Source organism: Macadamia integrifolia, chromosome 6, assembly GCF_013358625.1.
Source record: "Macadamia integrifolia cultivar HAES 741 chromosome 6, SCU_Mint_v3, whole genome shotgun sequence".
In the NCBI taxonomy this organism is placed as follows: domain Eukaryota; kingdom Viridiplantae; phylum Streptophyta; class Magnoliopsida; order Proteales; family Proteaceae; genus Macadamia; species Macadamia integrifolia.
The window spans coordinates 15,458,717-15,466,102 of record NC_056562.1 but is presented as its reverse complement, the minus strand read 5'-3'; the positions used below and the strand labels follow the sequence as shown (position 1 = coordinate 15,466,102).

The following is a 7,386-nucleotide window of genomic DNA, read 5'->3' as shown; positions in this document are numbered from 1 at the left end:
CTGCAAAAAGCGTTTTGAGAAACAAGTTTATCAAACACAAAAAAATCTGTTTTTGTTTTCGAAAACTTGAAAAGTTGTTTCTTCTATTTTTAAACATATAAACAATAGAAACGTTATCAAACGATGTCTTAATGACCGCCTTAGTCCTTGAAAAAAACGACATGCTTAGCAAGTTCTCTCGATTATACCAATCGAATAGCAATCTGAATTTCTTTGGAGGTGATAGCCGGCTTCTTGTTGTACGATCGTCAGTTTTAGGAGAGAAGAGAAGATGAGGAGAAGGATCCGAGTTGTACTTGTCGTGTATGATTTGTATCCAGATTTGATGGGTGGTTTTGTTCTGGAGAATTAACCACAACCCTTGGATCCTCTAGGGATAGGTGTGGCTTGTCTAGGTAACCATATCCAAGCTCTGGGCAATGAACCTTATAAAGAGGAGCCGGATCCGTTTTAAAAGCGCCGTCCATTTCAGAATGAAATCTTTTATTTTTTGACTCTTTTATTTTTACATTTTTTAAGTTTAACTAACTATGAATAATGATTCCGGATCACTTTTCAAGACCTTATTTACTTATTACGTGTCATCAAACGACTGGTGGCACGACGTGCCCGTGCAGACTGAGGTTGAAGAAGTACGCAACATATTGGAAGAAAAAACCAGAGGCTCGCGGGTACGAGAGAGAGAGAGAGAGAGAGAGAGAGAGAGAGAGATACGGGCATGGGTGTCAAGGGTGGATCAAAGTCGAAGGCCACGGAGAAAGATCCTTCAATCACTCCTTCAAAATTAGTTCCGATTTCGAACGTTGCTGTCTTATTCTTCGCTGCATTCTTCTATCTGATCTTCTTCCATTACGAAATTGAGAAAGAGCTAAAGAGATCTATCCTAATTAACACAGCTCTGAGCTTCGTGGGTTTTATCGCAACACTTCTTTTGATTCCTGTGGGCTCCAGGTACGTGCTCAAGCGAAATCTTGTTGGGAATGAACATCAACAAGAAGGGCACCCCTCAAGGTTTAGTCAAAGTGTGAGTTCCTCCACTCTCAAATTATTATCTCTTCTTCATAAATCTTGTAATTTTCAGAATCGTGAACTGTGTAATTCTTAGTTCATAGTGAAGCGAGTTTCTTATTGGAATTAGTCGTGTTGCTGTTTTCAAGGGGACTGGGAATCTAGATCCAAAGCATTTCATAAAGGAATGGTGCCTAGCTAATAATGTTCCCTTTTTCATTTTTGGGATATATGGATTAGCATTTGGTTGAATGTGGGTACTGGTTGTAATATGGTTTTTATTTTGTAGAACCACGTTAATTGTGAAGTTATTTCGTTAGCAAAAATCCTGTAAGCGCCAGTAATATCAAAATTCGAGACATTGATACTTCAACTTACTAGTTGAAAAGAGAAATTGCCTATCACCTTGTTGGGAAAAAAAAAAAAAAACAGATCGGTTTCCCACCACCTGTATGCAAACAATAGAGATACAAAACCAACAACAATGTGCAAAGAACCAATAATCAGATAAAATCGATCAAGCCAAACCACAATAAGAGACACCAATTTTTATCGTGGAAAACCTTCTCAATGAGAAAGGTAAAAACCACAGGACCTAGTCCAGATCAAACTTCCACTATGCAAATAATGAGATTGCAGAGTTCTCTCTAGATACATTAGAGGCTACCAATAAACATCAAGAGTAATACCCTACTCTTGGATAACAAAATATCTCACCAAATAACAAGGTGGAATCACATGAACAGTAACACTCTCACCTCAACTGGCAATGGCAAATACAGGAAGAACTATCACCTTCCTTGCTTCCCTGGACACAAAGAACACTGCCACGCCGCTATAGATCTCCTCACAGAAAGCTCACCTTCTGGTTTCACAGACCAGAATGAAGGAGAAGAACAAAAAGCAAAAAACCCAAACCTCTCTTCAACCTCGTTTTCTTTTTCTTCTTAGAGAAAGAAGATGAGAGATTGAAACAGAGAGAGAGAGAGAGAGACGCAGAGAGATCAGACCGAGAGAGGGAGAGAGAGAGATAAGACCGATAGAGGGAGAGAGAGAGAGAGAGGGAGAGGGGGGGCGGTGCCTTGTTTCCCACTCTCTCTCTTGTCTTCTTCTCATTTTTTATTTTTCTTTTTCAAACACAGCTGGCGCTCCTCTTGACTTGTGAGGAGGACCCAACATACTTCTCCTTTGGGAGCTTAGTGTGATATTGAGAGCACCAAAGCTAATGAAGTCCTTACGAAGTTGATTAGGTAATGAATGAAATGTTAGTCCCACTAGTTAGCTCACTGTCTTTGCATTGGGAGTAAAATCTCCCATAGAAATTGTTTTACACCTTGAGGTGGAAATAATTATAAATGAAGCGAATGTCGTCATTGAACCTTAGTATCTCTGTTAGATGGTTAACATCTATAACTTTCATCTACTTAAAAAAAAAAAAAAAATCTGAAACTTTCGTGAACATGCTTTTTTACCTTGGCAGCAAGATTTGCTAATGAAACTCACAGCTGGATTTATTTTTGTTTAGACTGGTGATTCGGTGTCTTCAACTGTCCCTGTAATCTGTCTTATGTCTTCTTTCCCATTATATTTTATCCTATGTGTAACCTCGAAACATAAAACAATCTCTGGTCCTTTTTTTCCCGCCTTTTTTAAACCCCCTAAAAATGTTTGCATGAGTAGAATATGTAAGCATATGGAGATTCAGTAGTTTGTTTTAGTTGTATGTGCTGTGGTGTGATAATGGGTTCTATGGCTATAATCTTCTTTATGAGTTAGAATGATGCAGGACAACCTAGAGGTTAGAGTTCTTGAAATGAACTAGGAGGAAGAAGTGATAACTTGAGGGCTGCTTACTCAATTGAGAAGAGCATTGTGATCAGCCTTGTTTTCTCCTCACAAGGAGCATTAACTTGTGCAGTGACTTCAGTGTTAGCTAATGGAGCCATGATATCACCAGAATATAAGATTATAACTTCACTCTGATGCCAAATCTGATGTAGGATGGATTGGGATATCCAAATCCTTTGGTTGTGGTGGGTTGACCCTATGTGGTATTCAGAAATGAATAGGGTTGGGAACAGAGAAGAGAATAATCTTTAATAGAGAAGAGGATAGGGGAGAGGAAGAAAAGATATTCAAGAGAGACTATTGCTCAAAGCCCAATTTTCACTTGATTTATCAATAACCAACACATCGGGACACAACCTTTTATACTCAATGAAGATCTACTAACTTGACTTGTTTAACAAGCTGGGGGAGAGTGCTTCGTCAACAAGTTAAAATAACCTGTTTAAGAACTAAAACATTGGTTCTTGAAAAAACTGTAGTTTCTTCCTTAAGAAGTCACTTCTCCTTTAATTTTCTTATACCTTTAGTGAACAAAAGAAAAATTAAAGAAAATAACACTAATGCAAAATGAAAAACTACCCCATATAGGCATATACTATGTAATAACAAATTTTTTCGTCCAAACTTACAAAATTCTCTCTCCTAATGGTTGTAATTACATTTTATGCCCTTACCCAAATTACCAAAACAACCCTTTGAATGATCCCTTATCTGGACCCACAATTGAAGTCTTGAGCTAGTTTTGTGAATTTTGGGCTTGAGTCTCCCAATGGGTTCATGCTGTCAAGCCAACGGAGATCTACTGCATCATAGAAAATAAGAAATTGAGATTTAGGCTGAGAGGTTCTGGGAGGAGTAGTTTGGTCTAAATAACCCTTAATGAAGCAAGGATGCCTGGTGAATGAGAATGATGTTGAAGGGTACATGGTGGAACATGTAGTGATAGAGAGAAAAAGGGGGGGGGGGTTTGGAGTGATCGCATAACTACTTGGTGATTGAGTGCATAAGAGAAGTTGTGGGAATGGGGAGGGCAAGAGACAGAGTTGGGGTTATCTATTTTCAGAAGGGTTGATTACCAAAATTATCATTTCAATGTCAATGTTTAATCATGTATTAATGTATGTAGGGGCACAGTTGGAAAATGGGTCATGCCACATGTAGACCCTTAAAAAGTAGGAATCCTGCTTTGTTTTTGTAGGATGGTATATATATGTATATATATATATATATATATATATTGCATGAAAATAAAGAGCAAAGAGCTGCTGCTGAATCATCAAACACTGAAATTGGGGGAGAAACTTAAAGGAAAGACTTTGGATTAAATAAAACACATTGCAGTTCTTTTCTTTTGAAGCATGTAATTGAAATTAATAGAATAGAGTGAATTCACCACAACCAGATCCAAAAATGCAATTGTAAGGTATTATCTTCTGTTCTCAAACTTCAACGAATATTTTTGAATCAATCTGGTTGTAGGTACTTTAGAATAAGAGTTCTATATTTCTTTTAGCATTCCCTTTGCACCTCAAAGTCCCATATTTCTTCCACTGCCAAACTCCTGTTAGAATGGTTCTTGAGAGAGGAGTGGTTGGGAAACTATTGTCCTATTTGACCACACTTTTGCTTCACTGAGTGTTTCTGAGCTGGAAGATTTTTTTCTCCTGTTTCTCAGGGAGCACTTCTGCGGGAGTAAAACATGTTTCTTAACAGGGTTTAAAAAGTGATTCTGAGTCAGAAAAGAAGTGGAAAACCGTTTGGAAGGCATTTTAACAGAAACATTTATGTCACTTTTACAACACCCAATTTCCGTAATGCATTATCTATTGGGATATAAGTAGGGTTTTTGCATTGCATTTTAAAATTACTGTTTCACCAGGTATACTGGCCATGTGGCAAGTTTAGAATAAATTTGCATTGTGAATTTCCAGGACAAGAATCACGTAATCTTGATGCTTCCTCTTTCCAAACTCATTTAACTATAGACAGTTTGCATATTGAATTCTAGTGCAAAGAAACAAATGGAGGCATCTTATAAATTTCCAGGACAAAAATCATAACCTTGATGCTCCTTCTTTCCAAACTCATCTAACTGTAGACATTAGACAGTTTGCATATTGAAACTAGTGCAAAGAAACAAATGGAAAAGCATTTCTAGAGTAAATAGGATTCTGAAAGCAAACAAAGTTAAGTAAACTATAGCAATGATATCCGCAAAGTGCTTAAAATATTTGTGGCGAAATCGGTTTATGTATCTTAAGAATGCATAGTTTTGTTAATATTTAAAATCATTTATACTTTTGTTCCTAATAGGTTGATGATGCATTATTTTGGTACAATTACTTGCTTGGTCATAGGTCGCTCAACAGTTCAAATATCTGGAGCAAGCTCTACTATTTCAAGTCATCTCAGAAGTATCATGAAAATGCACTTCTTTAAAATCACATGTGGTCTTAGAAATATCAGGAAAATACAATAACATCACACACACTGCTGGGAATCTGATCTCAATAATGAGTTCCTCTAGTATCAGTCAAATGAAAAGAGAAAAGAAAAAAGAGAGAGAGAAGGAAACGTAACTCAGTTCGTAAGAGTGAAGAGAGAGGTTACAAAGAGAGTGATTTTAACAAAGACCAAATCCAACGGCTAAGCAAGACCCTAAATGATGTAAGACTAGATCACATAGGACATAAGCCCGGACAAGATCTGAAATTCTGGCTGAATAGAGAAGATGTCGATTACTCACAAACCACAACTCAGATGAATCTGAATTTTGGATTGAATGGAGATCCTATATGAAGGAACAAGCCACCAAAATCTGAAAAAATTATGCCGGTTGAATTGAGGGATATGCTGTCAACATGAATTAGGAAACTGTTGACCACTCTTCTGAAACTAGGGTTCCTGACTTCGTATGATTATCAAAATTAGAATGAAGATCCCTTGTATGATGTAAAGGTATCCTGCAAAAGCTGAGCTTGAACTGTCGGCTGGTTTAGGAGATCTGATGTAGGTTACTAATTAGGAAACAATTGGGTGATGTGGGAAGACTCCATGATAGCCTTCAGTTGGACTCAAGCTGCTGCTTGAGTGGCCTCCTTGATGTGGAGAACAAAAACTCCAAAGGGCTTTCCTATCAGATGTCAGGTTAGGGAGATAAGGCCCTAATCGATCAGCTTCAAAAACCCTGACAAGATGAGATTGATCCTGGGACCTATGGTTGAACTTCAATTTGAACTTGGTGGCTGGTCCTGGATCTTCGATCACACTTCTAAGCACACTTAGATCACTCTCTCACAAAGTCTAACAGAAAATAAAGTAGGAAAAGAGAAGTCGATGTAGTGGTTGAGAATGGCGAAGAAGAAGGTCAGGTTTTGGGCATCTCACCCCTCAACTTTAGGCATCTCACCTAGGGCCACTCACCCAACTGCATCCCACAGCAAAATAGCATATAGCCATCTCAAATAAATTCATTCAATCTCCTCAAATTGATTACAAAGGTCTCCTTAAATAGGCTAGGCACAGCCTTACAATTTAGATACAAACTAAAAGAGGAAACTAACATAAAATAGAAATTAATGACTTTTAGTAACTGACTACAGACTCTAAGAAACTAGCATAAGACAATAAAGGACTATTCGAGAAGACTAAATCTGACTTTGGCTACTTGTTGACACCACAAAATCGACCAAATTACTGTTTTCACGGGTTCTGTTCACACGAACAATAATTTCTGGTTTTGGGTTGGCTTGATGGGCCAACATTGGGGCTGGCTGGTCTGGTTTGATGGAGCAAGCAGCCCCCTTCTTTTGCAGGCTCGATCTACATCACTAAATCCTGTAGGTGCCGGAAAAATCCTAGCACGATAGCTGCAAATGGATCAGAATGGAACTCAGTTAGAGAGTGATTGAAACAAATATGAAATTATAAACCTTTATTCAGACATTCGACAGAAAAGGGAAGGAGGTAGAGAGGAAGGTAGACGTGGGAAAAAGTGAGAGATGGGAGTGAGGCGGGACCTGCAGGGACACCAGAGACGATGTCAAAGAGAGATGGTGTCGAAAGAAATTAGAAAGAGGAGAGAGATGGGAGGAGTACTTGTGGTGGTGTCTTTGCTCTCTCTTTTGGGGAAGACGACTGGAGGCTCGCGAATCAAGGGTCTCGATCCATTTTTGTTTCATTCAGTTCTTCCTAAAAGTGTTTCCAGAATTCAAAATCAAAATTTTTTTTGCTTCTCTATTTTTATTTATCTTTTATACCAGATGCCCAGTTCATTCCTAGAGAATAGGAAAATGAACCGGACAACCAAGTGTTTTTCCACTCTTTTTTCACTTCCGCAGAGCAGAAAAACAACAAAAACACTCCATGGGAAGTGTTACCAAATGGGGCCTATGTTTTTTTTTTTTAAATGGGGCCTATGTTGCTTTGTGGATCTAGTGGGATGGAGGAGAGGGCAGAAAAATAGGGAGGGGTTTGGGGTAGCTGGATGAGAGAGAGAGAGAGAGAGAGAGAGAGAGAGAGAGAGAGAGA

The 7,386-nt window shown here is 38.4% G+C and overlaps 1 pseudogene; it reads left to right on the top strand.

Moving 5' to 3' along the window:
• Nucleotides 1-659: 659 nt before the first annotated feature.
• The window catches only part of LOC122081064, a 23,091-nt pseudogene continuing 16,364 nt past the window's right edge, over nucleotides 660-7,386 (top strand).